The sequence below is a fragment of the Oncorhynchus mykiss genome, chromosome 19, assembly GCF_013265735.2.
Source record: "Oncorhynchus mykiss isolate Arlee chromosome 19, USDA_OmykA_1.1, whole genome shotgun sequence".
Lineage (NCBI taxonomy): Eukaryota > Metazoa > Chordata > Actinopteri > Salmoniformes > Salmonidae > Oncorhynchus > Oncorhynchus mykiss.
This window is the reverse complement of record NC_048583.1, coordinates 18,834,898-18,846,461: the sequence shown is the minus strand read 5'-3', so window position 1 is coordinate 18,846,461 and position 11,564 is coordinate 18,834,898. Positions and strand designations below refer to the sequence as shown.

General features: G+C 42.2%; 1 non-coding gene across 1 annotated transcript; it reads right to left on the bottom strand.

The window, feature by feature from the left end:
- Positions 1-7,854: 7,854 nt before the first annotated feature.
- LOC118941552 lies at positions 7,855-7,910 on the bottom strand. Its single transcript, XR_005037849.1, has one exon. It is a non-coding gene; the product is annotated as a U7 small nuclear RNA (small nuclear RNA).
- Between the last annotated feature and the right edge of the window lie 3,654 nt (positions 7,911-11,564).

The following is an 11,564-nucleotide window of genomic DNA, read 5'->3' as shown; positions in this document are numbered from 1 at the left end:
GCTCGGCCAACATAAACCGTCCTCTTCCTCTGTCCGTTACGTCAGACGATGGATCTGTTTCACTGGAGCTCAACCGTGCACTCCTCGCTCTAAACATTGGCGCCGTTTTGCATCATTGACACTTTTACTAGCCTGCCAAGTCATAGGGTCCGATCCCATCGTCATAATTTAGCCTACATTTAAACCAATAACTATTCTAGAAAGCGTTTCTTGAGAGCGGGATCCGTTAGTCCACGGTTAATTCTGCTGCATGGACTAAACACATTTCTGTAGCTTCACAGGACATAAAGTGACTGGGTTTAAATTGTTTGTTGGGTTGACTGGTTATCAGGCACATCCATGTTGTTCAGTCATAATATTCAAATTGCATGTTGTCTTAACGGACTTTAAATGTTGGAAAATCTTTTATTTAATTCCCAAAATGTATCACCTTTGCTGTCTTTCTCAAGTCACTTTTCTTAGACCTTCAGCAAAGTAGGTATCTTGAGACTTGAAGTGCTACAATAGATCCCCTGCCATGTCCTTGCCCACACTGGGTGATAATGTAAATTTCTCAGTTCGAACGAGAAGAAGACAGTTTCCTGGTTCGGTCCGTCTTTAATATCCTTCTGTGCAGTAGTAGGTTATTAATATCAGAGCCGTGACCCACATCCAGCAGCATAGGGTTTTAGAGGATGTTAATTGGCTTCTGAGATTAATATCCAATCGTGGCTGCTGATATGTGACTTGTGACAAGGCCCAGTATGTGGCAGTCCGCACAGATCAAGGCTCCTTAATTAAACCATGTCCACAATTCTGGAGATACAGGTCTGAAACACATTGTGGTACTATAACATTTCCTGATTCAGAAAGGGTTCAATGTTCGGCAAGTCTGTATAACTTCTGCATGCGTCCACACACATCAGGATTACGTAAAGGCTCCTTATTTAAAACACAAGAGTAAAGCCTTTTGTCATAATATAACATACTTTTACGATTCAGAGTGGGTTCATTGTCAGGAAGGTTAGTGTAACGCAGAGATGCTATCACCATTCGTGCACACAGATCAGGAATGAATCGAGGCTTTTTCATAAAACTATTTTCAAATCAAATCAAAGAATTACAACGATTCTGGAGGAACAAGACATTTTCATATCATAACATACTTTGTGATTCAGAAGCGCTTCAATATTTGGCAAGTCTGTAATCTTTCTTCAGCATTCATCATTTCGCTGTTCATAATGTCGCTGACTTAGTAGTCCTTCAGCTGTCACATTTGTTTCCTCTCCACTTCCCTCAGGTTTGTCTGGTATGCATAACAATGACATACCTGGGGGCGGATGGCTTGTAGCTGTATCATAACGTCCTGTTTTATTTAATTATGGTGGGTCGAGGGAAGGTGAGCTGAAGAACTCTCCAGAGCTGGAGGCATGCCACGTCAAACTCATCTCAGCGTGTCCGACTCTCCCTGGCAGGATAAAGGGCAGCTGATGGTCGACAGCGACCTATTCCCTCATCAGTTTCTCAGCAACTGCTTTAGTGCGGAATGAAGGCAGCTGCCCATCTCTGACTATTCTTCCAATGGAATTGACACTGTGGTCAGTGGTTATCTCCCGCTATAGAGCCAAAATGGATTCCCAGGGAGGAACCGAAGGGAGAGGCTCTCCAAAGCTACTTCACACACTGTTACACACCACTATTAAAGATCGGAGAATGAATTGTCTCCCTTCTAATCCTCTTCAGTTGTTCTGGCTCCCTTGTCTTCCCTTCCATCTCCTCTAGATCTGCAGGAAAGCCGGTGAAGCTGACAACCGTTGATTATTATACTTCCAGGCTGTCAATCAGTTCTCTCGTTGCACAGTGAGGAGTTGATTGCCTTCGCCTTGGGACACTACAGAAAAACCCCAGGGAGATATGTATTACTATATTACATAGAATGGAGACTGCTGTAGATGACTGTGCCTTGTTTTGAAATCAAGGTAGAAATCATTGAAAGTGTAAATCTGTTGCTTTGTAAAAAGCGTGGTGTGGATACTAACTGTTGATTTATGTCATGTTCAGGTTTACACTAAAGCACAGTATTGAAGAAATGTAAGATAAACCAACTTTCTATCTAGCTTCTGTGTGATTACCATAGTTTTAGTATACGCTGAGTGTACAAAAGATGTCAACTGTTAAATTCACTTCAATCAGTGTAGATGAAGGCGATTTTAAACCTTTGAGGCAAGTAAGACGTGGATTGTGTATGTGTGCCATTCAGAGGGTGACTGGACAACACAAAATATTTAAGAACCTTTGAACGAGGTATGGTAGTAGGTGCCAGGCGCAACGGTTTGAATGTGCCCAGAACTGCAACGCTGCTGGGTTTATCACGTTCAACAGTTTCAAATTAAATCAAATTCTAATTTTATTTGTGACATGCCCCGAATACAACAGGTATTCAGTGAAATGCTTACTTACAAGCCCTTAACCAACAATGCAGTTATGAACAAAAAGTGTGAAGAAAGCGTTTACAAAAATTTACTGAAGTAAAATAAATAAATAGTAAAAATAATAATAAATAATAAAAGAGCAACAATAACACAACACTAGCGAGGCTATATACAGGGGGTACCGGTACAGACACAATGTGCGGGGGCACCGGTTAGTCGAGGCACCGTGTGTATCAAGAATGGTCCACCAACCAAAGGATATACAGCCAACTTGACATAACTGAGGCTGTTCTGAGGGCAAACGGGGTTGCAAATCAATATTAGGAAGGTGTTTTGTGCACTCAGTGTAGACTCTATGGATGTGGTAATCACATGGCAATCACCGGATTCTGATGTATGATATTACTATTTCCCTTTCCTCTAATGATGGAACTGTGAAGTGGGACTGTGAAGAGCTCTCCTGGAATCCATTGTGGCTCTATAGCGGGAGATAACCACAGACCTTGGTGTCAATCCTATGGAGTTCAGAGAGTGGCAGCTGCCCTTATTCCCTACTAAGCAGTCATTGAAAAACTGATTATGAGAGAATAGACCGGCATCGCCCACGAGCTGCCCTTTCTCCTGCTAGGGAGAGTTGGACACTCTGATATGAGTTTGACATGGCACGCCTCCAGCTTCGGGAACATTTTCCAGCTCACCTTCCCTGGACTGACCTTAATTAAATAAGACAGGACGTTATGACACAGCTACCCACCCGTAGAGAAACAAGCACACTGTGAACCTGACCTGAGAGTAAGTGAGTGTTGGTATCCTACCTTACTAGAGAAAGAAAAGAGTGGAAACTGAGTAACAGTGACATGTTGACTGTTTCCCTGTCCACAGAGACACATATCTGCCAATCTTTTACAGTAACGTACATATTTAAACACTGACTTACCCCACTTTCCACATCCCTCTGGGTACAGATAAAGTGACAGATAATATTACATTCTTGTATTTAATTTAATTCAAAGCTCTAACAGTATAAAGACCTATAAATATTCAGATAATATTTAGGGAGCGCAGCATTTTGAACACTGTCAACAGAAACACTTCAGCAAGCGGAAAATCTTTGTAAATCATTGTATTTGAACCCCCCGCTCTCTTCTCAGTCAAAATTGGATGTGAATCTCAGAAGCCAATTAACATCTTATCAGACCTAGCGCTGCTGGTGTGGGTCACGGCTCTGATGATATGAATGTCCGTCTGTGTAGAAGAATATTATTAAAAAGACAGACTTTGCCAGGTGATTACATGAGCCATCAAGTTAGACAGGTGTGTCTTGGGGTGATTATGGCCATCTATTGTATTTCATGAACATCTGTACATGTCTAGATAATTGTGACCTATCCACTTAGCTAGATGTGGCTGGCGGGTCGTTATGGCATGTCTTTCATATGACCCTTCAATTTAGACAAGTGAGTCTGGGTAAGTATATCTGGGCACTTTCTTTTATGCAAGGAACCATTTCACTGTACCGTTACACCTTCTGTATCCTGTACTTGTGACAAATACATTTAGATTTTATTTGATATTGTGTGTGTTTACCAGAGATGATAGTCTGCAGAACAACATGACATAGGATATAGGCCAAGGACTAGCTAAAGTGTGTTTTTACCTGGAGGTTTTCCTTATTGTAGGCTACTACTTTCACCATTTTTAGTCTTAAAAGCTTTGGTTGTTTACTACACTACCTTACTCACTCTGTTTAGCACATGGCCTCATATGTGAATCCTTAAAGAGATGGGTGGGGCTAAGGCTTAAGAGGGTGTGGACGATGCTGAATGGGTGTAGACAAAGAGCTCTCCAGTAGGTGTACCAAAACATTCAAGGACCATTTTATCAGAAGTGGGGTTACAAGTTTATCAACGTTCGAAGCAGAATTAATAACCCATTGTTCCTCAACTGCATTGTATGATATACAATTTCTAGCTCTGAGTTTCTACTTTTATGCAATATAAAAAAAATACACCATTTCAAATGTTGCTACATTGGACCGAATCCAGGTGGTGGGTCAAAAATGTCCCCTGCTCACGTTTGTCAGTGACTAAAGAAGTGAACGATTGTCAATATGTGACCAAGAATGTTGAAGAAATTGTCAAAGAACTTTAATATTTCCAGATTTTCTTCTGGAAAAGTACCTCTGTCACAATCATGACAAAGCAAAATAGAAGGAAGTATGTTGTACTGTAGTATTTACTGTAGTATTTTCTGGACATTACTGTAGTATTTACTGTAGTGTTTTTGCAAGCATTACTGTAGTATACTGTTTCATTTACTGTAGTATTTACTACTGTCACGCCCTGACCATAGAGAGCCTTTGTTTCTCTATGTTGTAGTAGGTCAGGGCGTGACAGTAGTAAATACTACAGTAATGTCCAGAAAAAAACTACAGTAAATTCTTCAAAAACACTACAGTAAATGAAACAGTATACTACAGCAATGCTTGTATGTGTTCTAGTTTATTATTTCTACAGTGCATTGCGAAAGTATTCGGCCCCCTTTAACTTTGTGACCTTTTGCCACATTTCAGGCTTCAAACATAAAGATATAAAACTATATTTTTTTGTGAAGAATCAACAACAAGTGGGACACAATCATGAAGTGGAACGACATTTATTGGATATTTCAAACTTTTTTAACAAATCAAAAACTGAAAAATTGGGCGTGCAAAATTATTCAGCCCCTTTACTTTCAGTGCAGCAAACTCTCTCCAGAAGTTCAGTGAGGATCTCTGAATGATCCAATGTTGACCTAAATGACTAATTATGATAAATACAATCCACCTGTGTGTAATGAAGTCTCCGTATAAATGCACCTGCACTGTGATAGTCTCAAGGGTCCGTTAAAAACGCAGAGAGCATCATGAAGAACAAGGAACACACCAGGCAGGTCCGAGATACTGTTGTGAAGAAGTTTAAAGTCGGATTTGGATACAAAAAGATTTCCCAAGCTTTAAACATCCCAAGGAGCACTGTGCAAGCGATAATATTGAAATGGAAGGAGTATCAGACCACTGCAAATCTACCAAGATCTGGCCGTCCCTCTAAACTTTCAGCTCATACAAGGAGAAGACTGATCAGAGATGCAGCCAAGAGGCCCATGATCACTCTGGATGAACTGCAGAGATCTACAGCTGAGGTGGGAGACTCTGTCCATAGGACAACAATCAGTCGTATATTGCACAAATCTGGCCTTTATGGAAGAGTGGCAAGAAGAAAGCCATTTCTTAAAGATATCCATAAAAAGTGTCGTTTAAAGTTTGCCACAAGCCACCTGGGAGACACACCAAACATGTGGAAGAAGGTGCTCTGGTCAGATGAAACCAAAATTGAACTTTTTGGCAACAATGCAAAACGTTATGTTTGGCGTAAAAGCAACACAACACACCATCCCCACTGTCAAACATGGTGGTGGCAGCATCATGGTTTGGGCCTGCTTTTCTTCAGCAGGGACAGGGAAGATGGTTAAAATTGATGGGAAGATGGATGGAGCCAAATACAGGACCATTCTGGACGAAAACCTGATGGAGTCTGCAAAAGACCTGAGACTGGGACGGAGATTTGTCTTCCAACAAGACAATGATCCAAAACATAAAGCAAAATCTACAATGGAATGGTTCAAAATCAAACATATCCAGGTGTTAGAATGGCCAAGTCAAAGTCCAGACCTGAATCCAATCGAGAATCTGTGGAAGAACTTAAAACTGCTGTTCACAAATGCTCTCCATCCAACCTCACTGAGCTCGAGCTGTTTTGCAAGGAGGAATGGGAAAACATTTCAGTCTCTCGATGTGCAAAACTGATAGAGACATACCCCAAGCGACTTACAGCTGTAATCGCAGCAAAAGGTGGCGCTACAAAGTATTAACTTAAGGGGGCTGAATAATTTTGCACGCCCAATTTTTCAGTTTTTGATTTGTTAAAAAAAGTTTCAAATATCCAATAAATGTCGTTCCACTTCATGATTGTGTCCCACTTGTTGTTGATTCTTCACAAAAAAATACAGTTTTATATCTTTGTTTGAAGCCTGAAATGTTTAGGTAGCATTTTTTTTTTGTGGGATGTTATTTTGTGTTTTTTTCATGTGCACCACGTAGTCACGTTTATTGATATACGTTAATAGCGTATTGATTTAGCTAAGTTTTACTTTATTAATAAATGATGTGGAACTCAACATCCACTGCGCCTTAGTCCGTCTCTCCACACGTACATGACAGAATATTCTACCAACAGAGACCGTCAGTGAGTGGATGGAGATATTGGAGGAGAGAGAATGGAGAGAGTTGTTGAGAATGCACAACATTTGCCCTAAGGAGTGTGTTATCAGTTTAATGCCACCTGAGTCAGCTCTCCGTACACGTCCTGAGTAGCGTGCTATCAGTCTGGTAAAATCTGTGCCGGCTCCACACACTAGGTCTCCAGTACGTCTCCACAGCCCAGTATGTCCTGTGCCAGCTCTACGCACCAGGTCTCCAGTGCGCCTCCACAGTCCGGTACATCCTGTGCCAGCTCCTCGCACCCGCCCTGAAGTGCATGTCACCAGTCCGGTGCTACCTGTGCCGGCTCCATGCACCAGGCCTCCAGTGTGCCTCCCCAGTCCGATACGTCCTGTGCCAGTTCCACGCACTCGCCTTGAAGTGCGTGTCACCAGTCCGGTGCCACCTGTGCCGGCTCCAACCACTAGGCCTCCAGTGCATATTCACAGTCCAGAACTTCCGGCGACGGTTCCCAGTCCAGAGCTTCCGGCGACGGCGTCCAGTCCAGAGCTTCCGGCGACGGCTTCCAGTCCAGAACTTCCGGCGACGGTTCCCAGTCCAGAGCTTCCGGCGACGGCTTCCAGTCCAGAGCTTCCGGCGACGGCTTCCAGTCCGGAATCTCCTTCGACGGTCCACAGTCCGGAACCTCCAGCGACGGTCCACGGTCCGGAACCTCCAGCGAAGGTCCACGGTCCGGAACCTCTAGCGAAGGTCCGGAACCTCCAGCGACGGTCGACGGTCCGGAACCTACAGCGACGGTCCGGAACCTACAGCGACGGTCCGGAACCTCCGGCGACGGTCCGGAATCTCCAGCGACCGTCGACAGTCCGGAGCGTCCAGGTATGGCGTCCAGTCCAGCTCCAGGGCAGGAGCCTTCCTCTGTGCCGGTGGCCAGTCCAAGCACGGCGTCCAGTCCAGCTCCATGGCTGGAGCCCTCCTTTGCGCCGGTTCCCAGTCCAGGCATGGCATTCAGTCCCTCTCCAAGGCTGGAGCCTTCCTCTGCACCGGTGCCCAACCCAGCTGGGTTCTGTCACGCCCTGACCATAGAGAGCCTTTGTTTCTCTATGGTGTAGTAGGTCAGGGAGTGACTGTGGGGTATTCTAGTTCATTACAGTGTTTTTGTTTTATTATCTTTGACATATAAGTGGGGGCTTTCTCCTTGGGGAAACCTACTGGACAAATACTAAAAGAGAAGATCATCCATAACATGTAAGTATGACTGGGGTCTGAACAGATAGTTCAGAGCTTCTGCTCGTTTCTATAAGCTGTAAGTAAGTAGGTAAGTCAGTTTGTAAGTAAAGGGACTTGGGCCTTGTAGGGATAGCTCAGGGCTTCCTGCCATTTTCTACCCCTCTTCACAGTGTGTCTGCCCTGTCAAGGATGAGGTTTGGCAAGGGACAAAGGGGATGGGGGTTGGAGTTCTCCTTTTGTCTTCTGCAACTTGATTTTAGTGAAAACAAACTTTATTGGATAATTAAATGTAGCCTAAAGAAAAAAAGTAAGAAAAATAAGAAAGAAGGGTTGGGTTTGGGGATACGAACCCAGTTTAGGTTAAGGGTTTGGAGGTTAGGGAACAGTAAACGGACCCAGTTTATGGTAAGCGTTTGGGTTGGGGGAGAGGTTTAATATCGTTACATAATTGTTCATAATATTAGGGGATGGAAACATGCTCTTTAGCATGCAGGGAATCTGGCAGCCTTTGTGGTCCTCTATAAGTGGGTAAAATACCAGCGGGAGTATAAGCAGCAATTTAAAAGTGGGAAAGGTTATGACATGGTAATAACGTGATAATGTGTTAACTTGTTAAAAGTTGGTTAAAGCCACGTAAAATGTTATGCTCAGAAAATTTTTTAAAATAATTAAAGCACAGAGAGTGGGGTGCGTGATAAAACTCTGGGAGGGTTTTGTCGTTCCTCTTGAATCATCGGTTTCAAAGATGGATTTTCAGCCGACCTGATGACAAACTTCCACCCCAGAACAGCCCTGCCAGTTCTGTGTGACATCCAGGAACTTGGCTATGGGAGTGGTCTCAAGTGTCTGCCCATAGAGAGTGAGGTCAACGGTTTTGTTTGTCTTTCTTGTCTTGGAGAATAAAATGCAATTCCCATTGTGTATCAGCACTGTTACTTTTGAGTGGTATGTGTTGCCGTTTACTTTTTGCCAGAAGGTTTTGGGGTTTGGATCTGTGTTTAGTTCTTGATAAAAATCTTACCCAGTGGTTTTCTTTTTATAAAGCCAGTAATGTTCTTATTTGGGGTTGTTGCTGGTTCTTCTATTTTTGTTTCCTCAGTGCTGTACCTTATGTACTCTCTTTGTGCCTTCCATTTCATCTGGATGAGGCAGAGAATGTGAGGGGTGGAAGAGATTTGAGATATTTAAATTGGCTTGGAGGTTTAACTGAGAACTCCGGCAGCGAGGAGAATCTGGTCCAGGGTTCAGGGTCACAGTGAGGCAGGTCAGAGCTCTTGGTGGATAAGCTATAGAGAACACAATATTGCTATATACTTGGCATGTAGGTTTATGACTCATGGGTGGCAGAAATTGGGATATGGGAGAAGGGAATGGACAGAATATATGCAAATTAAATAGTAGCATATCAGTTGAGTGTAATATTACTATAGTATGTTTACATGTGGGTATGAGAGTGTTAACCATGATTTATTCCCATGAATAAAATTAGCATATTCATGATTTCCAGCTTTCCTCCATGCAGTGTTAATTTCATCAATGAAAACAACCTCAAGCGACATCTGAATGCACATCATCCCAACATATACACTCAGGTATATAATGACTTTGATTGCGACCTTTTGAATTGGCTGTGCAGGTAAATGTTTTAATTTGTTGCATCAGTGCAAGCTGAATATTAATTACATGGTCACATCACCAAGGTTATTATAGCAAACAAAAACTTGAAACTAAAATAAAAACAAACATTTGAAAAACGATTTGGTAAACTGAAATAAAAAAACAAAAAACATTTGAACAATTAAAACTATACTGAAACTATTATCTTTGATTACAGAACTAACTAAAAGTAATATTAAAGATCAATTAGTAGATAAAAAAATACTCTGGTGTTGAAAAGGAAATGAATATGCATGTATGTAGATGGGTGTCTTTCATTGATCCCTATTCTGAACCCATTCTCTCGATATATATTCTAGTAAAGTGAATTCGGAAATTATTCAGACCAACTTGACTTCTTCCATATTTTGTTGCGTTATAGACTTATTCTAAAATGTATAAAATAGTTTTTTCCCACTCATCAATCCATATATAATACCACATAATGACAAAGCAAAAACAGTTTTTATTTTTTAAATTTTTGCAAATGTAATGCTGCCATCACCTTGTTCCACCATAGAGATGGTGCCAAGTTTCCTCCAGACATGACGCTTGGCATTCAGCGCCAAAGAGTTCAATCTTGGTTTCATCAGACCAGAGAATCTTGTTTCTCATGGTCTGAAAGACGTTTAGGTGCCTTTTGGCAAACCAAGCGGGCGGTCATGTGCCTTTTACTGAGGAGTGACATCCATCTGGCCACTCTATCATAAAGGCCTGATTGGTGGAGTGCTGCAGAGATGGTTATCCTTCTGGAAGGTTCTCCCGTCTCCATAGTGGAACTTTAGAGCTCTGTCAGAGTGACCATCGGGTTCTTGGTCACCTCCCTGACAAATACCCTTCTCCCCCAATTGCTCAGTTTGGCAGGCTGGCCAAATTTAGGAACAGTTTTGGTGTTTCCAAACTTTTTCCCTTTAAGAATGACGGAGGCCAATGTGTTCTTTGAGACCTTCAATGCTGCAGAAATGTTTTTACTACCCTTCCCCAGATCTATGCCTCGACACAATCCGGGCTCGGAGCTCTGTGGACAATTCCTTCGACTTCATGGCTTGGTTTTTGCTCTGACATGCACTGTCAACTGTGGGACTTGAGACAGGTGTGTGCCTTTCCAATCAATTGAATTGACCAAAGGTGGTCCCCAATCAAGTTGTAGAAACATCTCAAGGATGATCAATGGAAAGAGGATGCACCTGAGCTCAATTTCAAGTCTAAAAAAAGGGTCTGAAGTTTTTTTTTTTTTATAAATTTGCAAACATTTCTAAAAACCTGTTTTCTCTTTGTTATTATTGGGAAATTGTGTGTATATTAATGAGGAAAACAAAAAATGTAATCAATTTTAGCATAAGGCTGTAACGTAACAAAATTTATAAAAAGGGAAGGGGTCTGAATACTTTTCGAATGCACCTTTTTCAAAGATGTCAAGACAATTCCAATTAAAGGTACGGCTTTTGATAAATATACTGAAAACCCTATTGAATGAAACTACTTGAGAAAATCTGTTGGCCAGGAAGTGGGAAGGTTTTCATCAGTTTAATCACATTTATTCAGTGTGCGGAAGGGAGCCACACCTGCAAAGCCCGTTATGCACCTGCATAAGTTAAGTCTGAATATCAACTAATTGGTACCAATTGTTCATCTTTTTTTGTATGTATTTCAATTTATTTTACATTTTAAATTAAATATACCTTCCGTTAACCTGCCTCACCCAATTTGATACGGATCTGCTATTTTTAGACCTTTTAGCCAGAATCTCCATCAGAAGCTATCCAGCTATTTAGTCATTGTCAGCGACTGCTAGCGGCCTTTACCTTCGGCACAGACTCCAGACGCTTTTAGCCTGGACAACACTTGGCAGCCTGCCAGTATTGGACTGTTTTCTTCACTACAATGCCGGATTCCTGCTGTAAGCCCTCGACCATGACTCCTGATCATCACAGCTAGCTAGTTGCCACTGAAGCTAGGTATGAGCCAGGCCCACCTCCCGGCCCACTCAGTGATCACTCAGCTACACA